The following is an 11,465-nucleotide window of genomic DNA, read 5'->3' as shown; positions in this document are numbered from 1 at the left end:
CTGTAAAAGGTAGTAACTTAAGATTCAACTTGTGTTTGCTCATGTCGATTCAAGCTAATTTTTTATGAATGCATAGAAATCAATAGACAGAATCCCTGGAGGTAACCACCATGACACCGAATACATCACTCAATCTTTACAGCTGACAGCAAATTAAAGTAACATGACACTAAACTGAGGGCATTTTTTTTTTTTTTTTACTTTTTAGCTATTAAATTTGGTAATAATTAACTGAGTTGTGCTTATTTGTCTGGTTTGATAAATTATTATTATCATCATTTATTTAGCATTAGTATTCATTTAGCAAAGCTGCTGGATGATTAACCTTGAGTCTGTTCCAGGGCTATCAGATTTGTTATTGGGCCCAGTGAAATGGAGATAACCGAGTAGGTGGGCTTTTCTAATGAGATCTTTGATTTACAAAAAGAGAATCAATTCTTTAGCACAATACAGTTGTTGGATAATTAACAAGATTATTGTGTTATTTTATGTGTCTTTATGATGTGTACCTGTGCCTGCTGTCGTACATGTGGTGTTGAGTGTGCATGCTAATGTGTGTATATGAATACTTAATGAATGACAGAAGAAATGTGCAGTCTTTAATGATCTGATGTCATAGTATGTCTTTGGATTGATGTAGTTCACAAATAGAGAGAGAAGGAATAGTAATGAACCAATTAAATAACCTGGTCATTTTGCGTTAGTGTTTCAGGGAATAATTTCTTTTTTTTTTTCAACAGCACTGTCTACAAAAAGGACCAACAAGTCCCAGCAAGCTATTTTTACTTACAGTGAAGAGTTGAAGAGTGCACAGCCAGCATACTGAAAATAGTACAGCCGATAAGGCAAAGAAAGTCTTTAATGCTTCAGAATGCAAATGTTCTGGTTTATACCAATTTAGTCTACAGTACGAAATTGCCTGTAAGTGTGTTTGAGTGTGTGCATTTGTGTGCGTCTGCATTTGACTGAGCCTTTAGGGACACTTAAACCACTTTTGATTAGTAAAAGATGAAATTGCCAAAGTCTCTTCATTTGTGATATTCATATCCACAATTTAGAATTCATCCATAATTTACCTACATTCATAGTTTACACTTTCCTAATAGTGCATGCCGTGATAACTTTAGCTTCTATGTACAGAGCTAATTTTAATATTTTTAATTAATTATTTATTTGATGCTTTATTTTTTTAAAGTTTTGTTTTCTTTTAAACTATATTTTGACATAGTATGCTTTCTCCCTTGTTAATATTTTGCACCACACCAGTTGCCGTTTGACTTGGGCCAAATGAATCGTTGAAGTTCTTATTCATTTTTCCCACTTTGATTTCTGTGGGTTGACAGAAAACCGTTCCATCATCAGAGGCAAGCCATAGTTACAGATGACAGTTCTGGGCTGATCCATTACCACTTTGCCCCAGGCTTAATTACCAACTCCCTCCAGTAACATGCAACACTCTGTGTTTCAAATGCAATCTTTCTTTAACTTCTCAGTCTGGTTACAGCAATAGCAACACTTCTGTTCCTCCTGCATTTACACTCCCGCACCCATGGGATCTATGGTGAAGCACACCTGCAAGAATTAAAGAGCAACAATGATGATCACTGGTGATGAATTCATCTCCCAAGTTTGTTATTTCCCAGTGGGATTTGATGCTGCAGAAGCGCGAGCAGCTGCAGCAGCAGAAGTATGACTGCCTTGCAGTGATGCCACGTGTCATTTTTGACAAGTCTCAAGGATAAAGAAAACAGGCATAAAGCTTTAAATCAAATTGGTCACACGGCCTTGCCAGTCACTGTGGACAACATATGCAGGCTCACAACCAAGGTGAGGCTCCTCTTATGCGTCTAGGCAGCAAGCGATCTCACTGTGCTCTAAAATGGAAATGAAACTGTTACACACCCACAGCTATTGAGGAAGGGATTTGTGTGGGCTGAGGTACAACTATACTAGATCGCCACTGTGGGAGAAGCTTTAGCTTTGCCCTTCTTTAAAGTGAGATTTACAAAAAGGAAATGCTTGGGTTGGTTTATTCAAAAGAAGCTCCTGATGGTGGGAAGACAAAAGGTACTTCACACTATCCTCCCCGGGGCACATGTACACCAAAGCTCCACTTCTCTGCTTTTACTCCTTATTCTAAGTACATGTTCCCCCCTAGAGTGCACTGCACTGTCTCCTGCTCCTGCCTCATCTGCTCAATCTTTTACCTTCTCTTTTTTCTATATTTCTCCATCCTCATTTCCTTCACTAAATTTCACCCATCTTCTCCCATCCCGCTGTCTCTCATGCTTTGCTTGTTCTTCTTCTTCTACTCCTCCTCATTCCCACTCTCACCTTTAAGTTTCTCTTTTTTACCTCCTGCTTTCTCCTCCCTCTGCTTCCACTCTTCCTCTTTCTCTCTCCTACAGTGTGCAGCCACGTGTTGGCTAGCTCAGAGCAAAACCCTCTATTAACAGAAGCCGAGGCCAGATGGTAGCTCAGAGATGGATCATGCAAACTCTGATGATTTCTTGGGATTTAAAGACATGGTTTTTTTTTTAATCTCAAAAATAACTTGCACTTTACTATTTTACCTACAAACCCATTAAGTATAAGCTTTGTGACACACACACACATACACATATGTCCTATGCTTAGTGAGCCAGAAACAATGCAAAGAAAGTGATTTTCTCTTCTTTCAGTTTTTGGACATCTCTTTCATTACAAGATAAATTCCTCCGTGCACCCTCACTAAAGTCTGTCAAACTGTGATGGGTCTTGTTAACACAGAGACTTAAAATCCCCATAGTGACAGAAAATATTCCCAAATGTGTGGCTGTAGATGAGAAATGTAACATGTCTATGGATCCCAAAAGAAGAAAAACAGGTACACCTATGGGGAGAAAAATCCCGCAGTTTGTCTAATGAGGCATAGCCAGACAATATAGTTTGGTCAGTTCGGGAGATGAGCATGAAATTCCCCATTAGATAATGTGAATCTCACATTAAGAGGCCCTCCTGAGGCAAAGTGACTGTAGTAGGGATGACTAACTCAATTAATTTAACTTGCCTCTGGAAGTTTCTTTCTGAATAAAGGACTTGTTTAAGGTTCTGTATGTCAAAATGCTCATTTGTCCTGTCTCCATGCATATTTTACTTATTTATGCATTTATTTGGTGTTTTTTGTTCTTTTTTTGTTGGAAACTAAAAATGAGTGCACTGGAGCAAAGATGGTTAAGGCTGACTGACAATGGCTTACCCCCGCTACCAAAACAAGTCATCAACTTCCTGTTTTGTGAATCCACATCTTTGCCTGCTGCACAGCAATGATTGTCAGGTAACATTTAGAAACCCCCGTTCCCTTTCTTTCTATTTGTTTGCCATGGTAAAGATCCACTCTTGCCATTTTTCCTCCTCCATCCTTTTCTTGCTGAAGAAAAACAAGTTCATTGTGATTCAGAATGCAGTTCCATGGCTCAATGGGTTCTGTTTGAAATGAGATTTGAAGGAGTGAGCATGAGAGAGCAAGACAGAGAACCTCCAGCCGCCTTGCGTCTTGATGAATAAAAGATGGAGGCACTAGCATCTTATAAACAACAACAGAGCATAATTAGTTCAGTTCTTTTTATTTTAGGATCACTTTATGTGACATTTCCTTTGTTTGGCTGCTTTCATCACACACGTCCTGCCTGCTCTACATGTCTACAACTTCTCTCTTTCTCTCTCTTCCTAATCAACAGGGACGATATTTACACTGTATGCAAATGTAAATAATCACATGCATGATCCTATTCTCCACTTTACAGTTTATGGTTGTAATCTGCCCCTATGTATACAGTCCACAGTGAACTTACACCAAACATAAACCTTTGGGGTACTTGCCATACACAAAGACGACATAAATGCTTCATGGAAGAAAAATAATAAATAAATAACCTCACTGCTTGGTAGCAGTGTGACTCATATATTAAATGTTGAATAGTTTTTTTGCTTTTTGCTTTTGCCGTTTCTCAAGGCTTCACAATGTTAAATATTGTTCGTCTTAGCTACTTGTAAAAATTATTAATATTTTTTTTTCCTTCCACCAGTAATTGCACCAGTAATTTGGGCACAGATTATTTGTCCTTTTTAAACCTTCAATGGCTATCCAGTGTTGCCTTTAAAAAGTCACATTAATGGGCTATTTGTCAGATCTCTTTCAGTGGACTGCTAATTGGCTTTTAATGTAATATTACCTATCTTCAGCTGTACTCGTGATTGCAGCTAGGATACTTCAAAGTTCTTTTTCCGTAAAGTGTTTACATAATCTTTGTCAGCGTGTGTGCGTTTTGATGATTGACAGCTTATTTGACATTATAGAAAGTATAGGGAGACAGTGACGGTTCATGTGATTAAGACTTTGGAACATGAAACAAGTGCTAAAGCTGAAAGATCAGTTTAGAACTAAGGTCTGCACTGTTGTCCTTTGATGCTTTGTCTGCAGTTTCTCTACATATCATCTACTCTGCTGCTTGTATCCCAGTCTAATGGCATCTATGATATCCCTGGAGCACACTATGAGAAGCTAATGACAGCGCTTTTTTTCTCCCCCCCCTTAATTTTATTCCTCCCATAGGCACTAATAGACAAACACACACATGGTGTGCCTTCTTAATCTTCAACTTGCCTCCCCCGTCCATTGTTGACGCTTCAGAGTCAGAGCCCTGTTAAGTCTTTAGCCTCAAGTATCGCCTCAGGGTCTGAGCAGTAGTGAGGCCAGGCACAGGGATAGCAGAATCAAAGACTGATTATAGCTAACATATTTGTATTTATATGTGTTTCTTAGTTGTGCCTTTTTGTTTATACTTTTTTGCTCTTCTTACTTTCCATCCTCTTTACAAGTTTTTTTTTTCTTTTAAGTATCTCACCTCTTAGTTCCATGTTCCTGCTCTTTAAAGACTAAAGAGTTCACTGAGCAACATTAACATTTTGAAGCAAACATGCTGATCTGCACCACAATACAAATGCATACACAGGCGACCAGATTCGCACTCGTCCACATCACAAAGGTTATCATGGATATAAAAAATCTTTTATTCCATTTGAGACTCCGGTAAGATAAAAAATAAAAATGCAGATTTTTTTTTTTTAACCATGTACAAGAAGAGCACTTTAATGCCTTAATCACAGCTTATTCCTGCTGCAAAGATTAAAATACCAATTATCAAGCTCCACTGATGGAGCTAACAGCCTACTTTCCCCCCACTTTTTTTTTTTTCTTCTGATGTTGTGATAATTGGATTAGTTTTAAACACAATTCTCAATTCAAATTTAGACTGCTTGAACACTGGAATCAATTAAAGAACACGGCCTTGACTGTTTAACAAGAAAGGCGCGCTGCTTGGAGACTGTTTCTACTTTGAGAGAGAAAAATCACAAAAGAGAAACTTCACATGAGCTGCTTACATGTCACATTTTCATTTAAGCAACTCGTCACACTTGTGTTTGCTGATTATCACTGTAGGTTCATACAGAGGCAATGATGCAGAATTACTACATCACATGCTATATACAGCCTGGGTATTTTGTGTAAACAGCCTTAAACATATTTGGAAGACCCTTCACTTTATATAAGGATGAACCTGAAAATCAGGGCTTTCTGAAATGAAGACATAAGCACACTATTACAGATTATGCAGCAGTGGTTTAGTCAGGTCACCACTTCTGTTGCCACTGTGAGGGTTAATTGCACATGAGCCTGATGAAATACATAATAGCACAGCTTCACAAACAAGCCAGGGCAGACAATGGGAGGTACTTGCTTTGGGTTCACGGAGGTCACTGCTGATGCATTTGACACTATTTTTTTCTGCCTATGAACAACTTGTAGTAAGGTCCATGAGGGTATTTGATGACACTGATTTTCAGCAGGCTGTGCAGTATTTTAATGGCAAAAGCCTCAAAGGCAAAAAGCAGGTGGCAAAAATTTTAACACTGACTTCACACAAATAGTTTCCACAACATGCTGGTGCAGTACCGTTTCATGACAGGAGCAGCTAAGTCACTGGAAAGCAAAGGGACAACGTTGGAGGGCGGTTGTACATTACCAGGAAAAGTTGTAAAAAGCACCAAACATCAAAATCAGACTTCTTAAAATGTGTGTGTTTATTAATGTTTGAATGTTGGGTGTTTAAGATTAGGACCATTTTAATCAAAAATAATGTTTTTATGGTACAACTAGAGATTAAAGAGCCAGCAACAATATTTTCCTCCCGAGCAATTTGCTGTATTCACTTAATTTTGATATCACTAATTTATCGTGTTACAGAACTCTGTGTCCAGTCATCACCTAACAAAACCTGTTTTTCACTGCTGTAAAGTGAAACAACCCACATCCTTCCTCACCTACGGTCATGAACTTTGAGTGGTGACCGAAACAATAAGGTTTTGGGTAAAAGACGCTGAAAAAGGTTATTTCCAAACGGTGGTGATAGCCTCAGTCATTCAGGACGTACTCAGCGTAGAGCTTCCGCAGCTGAAGTTACTGGCATTTGACCAGGATGCTTCCTGTACACCTCACAGGTGAGGCGTTTCAACATGTCCAACCGGGAGGAGACCCCAGGGCAGACCCACGACACGCTGGAGAGGTTATGTTTCTTGGCTTGCTTGGGAATACCTCTGTATCCCCGTGGAAGAGCTAGAGGCAGTGGCTGGGGAAAGGGAGGTCTGAGCATCTCTTCTGTCTGCACATTCTGGACTGAGGAAAGTGGTACAAAACAAAACAAAAAGAAAAAGAAAAAAAAGAAAAAGATTATAATGAGATTCGTCTCTGAAAAGAACCTCAAGTGATACCTAAAGTATTCTAGGTGTAACACATCAAAAATATGAGGACAACAGAAGTACAATCACACAAATGCTGGTTGGTTTTGTTTCTAACTTGCTTTGTGGCCTGAGGCATAATGCTTACATTACCATCTCCTCAGGGACAAATAAACGCAAAATAGATGCACAAAGAGTGAAAATGAGACAAAATTGAGAAGAAAAAAATAAAAAGCAGAAAATAAAAGAAGAGATCAAGATAAATAACGAAAGAGACAATCATTATTAATTACCCATGTTCAAAATGAAATACACCATCTTCTCTCAGCCACGAGCCACTTAATACGGCTTTGATTGACATTTAGGGTCCAAGATATCCATTTATAATGTGGCCAAGCTTCTGCAAAACAGCCGTTTGCAGACGGGCCCATGGACAGCATGACACATGACAACCTTGAAATAGCCAAGGCTTTGTTTGCCTAGCAGAGACCCACCCCTGACTATCGATCTCACCGTTTTCTCCCCCGTCTCTGTCGCTCCCTCTGTCTCACCTGGCGTCAACAAGTGATCTTTGTGGAACCATAGGCAGCTCCTAAGGACTAGCCGGAGCGATACCGCCACCAGCCTTTTGAAAGCCTTAGTATTACAGCGAGCAAGAAGCACACCTCACTGACAAAGAAGCCAGAGAGACAAAGGAAAAAGAGTACCGTGGGGTGAGCCGGGGTGGTGGGAGGATACTGAGAAGGAGAGGGCAGAGAATTGGTTGATGTAGACGATTTATGAGGAGCCGCATGTGTGTGTGATTACTGTGTGTGTGCGTGCCCCTGTGCAGCATGTGGGGGAGGGGCGGGTTTGCTCAAATTTTGGCAGCTTTCTTGGCATATTGAGCAGACTTTGTAAGGATAAGGTGGACTGAGTGGAGGAAGGAATAATGGTGCAGGTGGATAAATGTGCATCGTTTTAGCAAATGAGTGAACGGTAAACCGTCCCCTTTTGAAAGAGTACTACCTTGACCTTGCACCCCCCCCCCCCCCCGGGAATCCACGTCATGGCTCCATCTGAACTGGTGAAAGCAAGAAACAGTGTAGATCCTGAATGGGGTGCAGGACTTTTTCCAGAAACAGGCTACCACTGTCAAAACATGTCCTGTAATCTCTTTTCCCCATGCCCAGCCCCCTTCTTTCTCTGAAAATCTAGGACATTCTTTTTCATCATCAGTGTGTTCTCTGGTCTCTGCGGTACGCTGAGTCTTAATGCCAAAATGAATGCCGTAGTTAAGGAGTCTCTTTGTTTTTGCTATAGTGTCTTCGGTCTCGGGCAGTATACAGGGGTAGTTGCCATTTGGATGTGACTCCTTTTGCATCTAGTCACAAAAAAATAAACTAAAATAAAACACAAACTCAGATATATTAAAGATGAAGTGGAGTATGTGTGGAGTTGGCTCCTACAATGACACTGCTGTCATTACACGGTTGCATTTGCAGCAAAGAGAGGCAAAACACATTTCCGAGTAAAATCAACAATTCAAAGACAGAGATGTTTGCCCGCTCGTCGGTCTGTTTGCGTGTGTGAGAAATGACTCTTTGTTAGAACTCATTAGATTAGGATGGACTTCTGGAGTAAGTCTTAAACTGCGAAACGACTCTGGATTTTGTTTTGTTTGCTTTTAAAGAGAAACTGCTCATTAAGGATGTATAAAATATAATTGTTGGAGAAATAAGACATTATCAGCGGCGCACTATTTGTGGTTTGATGATATACCCTGGAGAAATACAATGCACATCAAGCATGTATGATACGATATTGTCTTCCCTTATTATTTCTATTGCTCGTTTCGCTAATGACGGATTCATGCCACAACATTTGGCTTATGAGCCATTATGTTGTTTCCTTAATGCCTTTAAGAGTAATGAATAGCAGTGGCAAAGGTGATACTCCTCCTTCTTTCTCAGCACTTCAAACCTCTCACTGCTTTTCCTGATGGTGATCTTAACGGTAAAGAGAGAACTTTATCTGATTCTACATAATCTAAGATAACACAGGGTAATAGGAACCAACTACCTATTTTTGGCTCATTAATAGGGATAAATTCTAATAGGAAGCATCTTTTACCTAATTCACAAACAATGCCTTGTTTCAGACGCTGCCACTAGGTGGTGCTGAAATCATACCCTCCCTAATCCACAACGCCCCATGGGTTTCCTTAAATGAGGCTGCCTCTGTTGCTGTGGAAGGAGTTTGGCAGGCACAAGGAAAGAGTTAGAGTCCCAAGTTTAATTGTGTTTTAAATTAAAGGGAAAAAAACAGCTATACTAACAGAGGAAACACAATAAAGCTAAAATGGACTCCAGAAATTCCACCTTAAACACTGAACAGCAGAGCAGTTGGCAGCCTACCGTTTGGTACGAGCGATAATGTGAAGATAAAGCTTAAAGGGAGCGTTCTGTTCTCTTACCCCGTTTTCAGATTTAGCCTTGTGATCTATTATTCATTCTGCTGATTCTTCTCATTGCAACTGGTTTGCATAAATCCACAGCATCATTAAATGAAAGAAGCTAATTGATTAGTTCTGCTGTAATACACTCGGTCCTCACTGTGTGTACAAAATATCACAAACTTGATTTTCTTCTTTTTCTTTTTTTTCCTTGGCCCGTTAAAGCCCTTGTTGTTATTTACCCCCATTAAAATCGGTTTTGACCATAAACAAGAGAAGACGAGCTAAATAAGTGTTGCGAGTCTGGAGACTATTGGTATATCGACATGACAAAAATGAATCCAGATCAATAGTGAGAGGGTGGACCCATTAGTGTATCTTTTACTGATCCTACACAATATGGTAAAACTAAGCAGTGCAAAACTTACAAAAGGAAACATCTTTCAGCTCCCAGCTATGTGGGAGAGAGAAAGACAGATTGTATCTGGCAAGAGGCTATGATCTATAAAAAGGAGCTGAGGAAAGGATAGACTGACTCTGCAAAAGCAAACAGATATATTGGTCTCCACAAGAAAACCTCACCTAAGGCTCGAGTATCAGCAGTATTTGCTTCTCTGCTGTTTCCTAGCAGTACCCTCAAAGTTTTACCAAGCCCAAGATTGCCTGGGATGTGGTCTAACACATAGTGGCATTTGACTGCCGTTGGAGAATTAATTAGAGAATGGGACAAGGTTAAAGACACATAATGAAAGTTATTGGCTATGTCACTTCATCACCCCCACAACCCTATTACTTTCCATCGGGTTAGCCGGCCATGAAATAGGGGGTTCATATGATGCAAGGAGGAGTGTGCCACCACACCTTCACCAACAACACCTCCCACCCTATTCTCCCAGAGGGTTTGCACATGGATGATCAAGGCACTTAGACTAATGTAGATGGTGCAAGGCGATCAGGAGGGACTGAGCATGTTAACCCATCATTTTGCATTATTACAGCACATTTAGGGATCATTTTTTATCAAATGGCTGCTTTCACCACCAACTCTACCCTGTATCCACCTATTAAATCTATAGTCACCTTGGGCTCATCATATGGGTCTTTGGCCATAACTAGAGTCCCCTCAACACACATAGTTGGGCCAATGTAATTGTATTGCCATTCATAATTAAAAGATGAATGGGCATATCTTTTTCAATTTGCTCCCAAGTAACCCGAAAGAATTAAAAAATGCATCTCTTTTCCAAATTGGTCAGCAAAGGTAAATGAGTGCATATGACTCATGTTTAAATCAGGACTCCTAATTTCAAGGTTGACAGTTACCTCAGATAGTTAACCAAAGTCAAAAACCTCTGCAAAGACAGCAATTCTATATCATATCCCTCTTCAATTTCACACCTGGAAAATGTAGAGCGTTTAGCCTGAGCGTTAACTGATGTTCACCACTTTTGTCTCTCTCTAAAGAAACTATTAAGTTGTACATGTGCATTGTCAGGTAAATTCTGCATAGGCTCCAGCACTGGGTGTTGCTCTAATCACATTATACTTTTCTTTAATGCACTAATGTAATACATTACTGTGCTAATGTTGGTAATCACATTTCAGTTACTAAGCAAGCAATTATGCCATTACTTGCATTGTTCCTAAATTGCCTGCATGAAGGGTGGATATAAAAACTGCCCTTTTTATCCTGCTCCTTTTTCCTAGAGCCTGAGGCACGTAGCCTAAAGGTTTGTTGTTAACTTCTAAATAAGTGGCAATACATCTCAGACTATGTTGTAAAGTAACGCAAAAGTAATATAATGAGTTTACTTGGTGCAGAGAGTGAATATGTAACATAATACATGACTTTTTTTGAGTAAGAGCTACAACACTGACAGCCTGCATGTGTTTTTGCATATTTTCATGCATCATTTTTAGTGCCTCATTTGCTTCCTCTATCCAACCCCAGTCCAGTCAGACCAGCCCAAACAAGTCTGATACAGTTAGCTTCTCCTTACAAAGCAGACCATTTGTTCATTTTCAAACTAACAATGTTGAGTCTTTTTTTTTCCCCCTGACAGAACACACAATGATGGAATGAAATAATGAGGGATTGCACACACCCTCAGCTGAATTAACAAGTCTTATGTGCTGGATATGCATCGACTGGTTTAATTTTGCCTTGTGTTTCACCCTTGCGATTGAAGTTCTGTTTTTATTTTATTTATTTTTTTCGTTTTTTTCTTCAACTGACAAAAAATACATCCTTGAG

The 11,465-nt window shown here is 39.7% G+C and overlaps 1 long non-coding RNA gene across 1 annotated transcript; it reads right to left on the bottom strand.

The window, feature by feature from the left end:
• Positions 1-5,010: 5,010 nt before the first annotated feature.
• LOC109204915 (uncharacterized) lies at positions 5,011-7,551 on the bottom strand. Its single transcript, XR_002064419.2, has 2 exons — positions 7,291-7,551; positions 5,011-6,715 (listed from the first exon to the last, which is right to left on the bottom strand). It is a non-coding gene; the product is annotated as an uncharacterized LOC109204915 (long non-coding RNA).
• Between the last annotated feature and the right edge of the window lie 3,914 nt (positions 7,552-11,465).

The sequence above is a fragment of the Oreochromis niloticus genome, linkage group LG14 (genome assembly GCF_001858045.2).
Source record: "Oreochromis niloticus isolate F11D_XX linkage group LG14, O_niloticus_UMD_NMBU, whole genome shotgun sequence".
Lineage (NCBI taxonomy): Eukaryota > Metazoa > Chordata > Actinopteri > Cichliformes > Cichlidae > Oreochromis > Oreochromis niloticus.
This window is presented reverse-complemented; position numbering and strand designations above follow the sequence as displayed.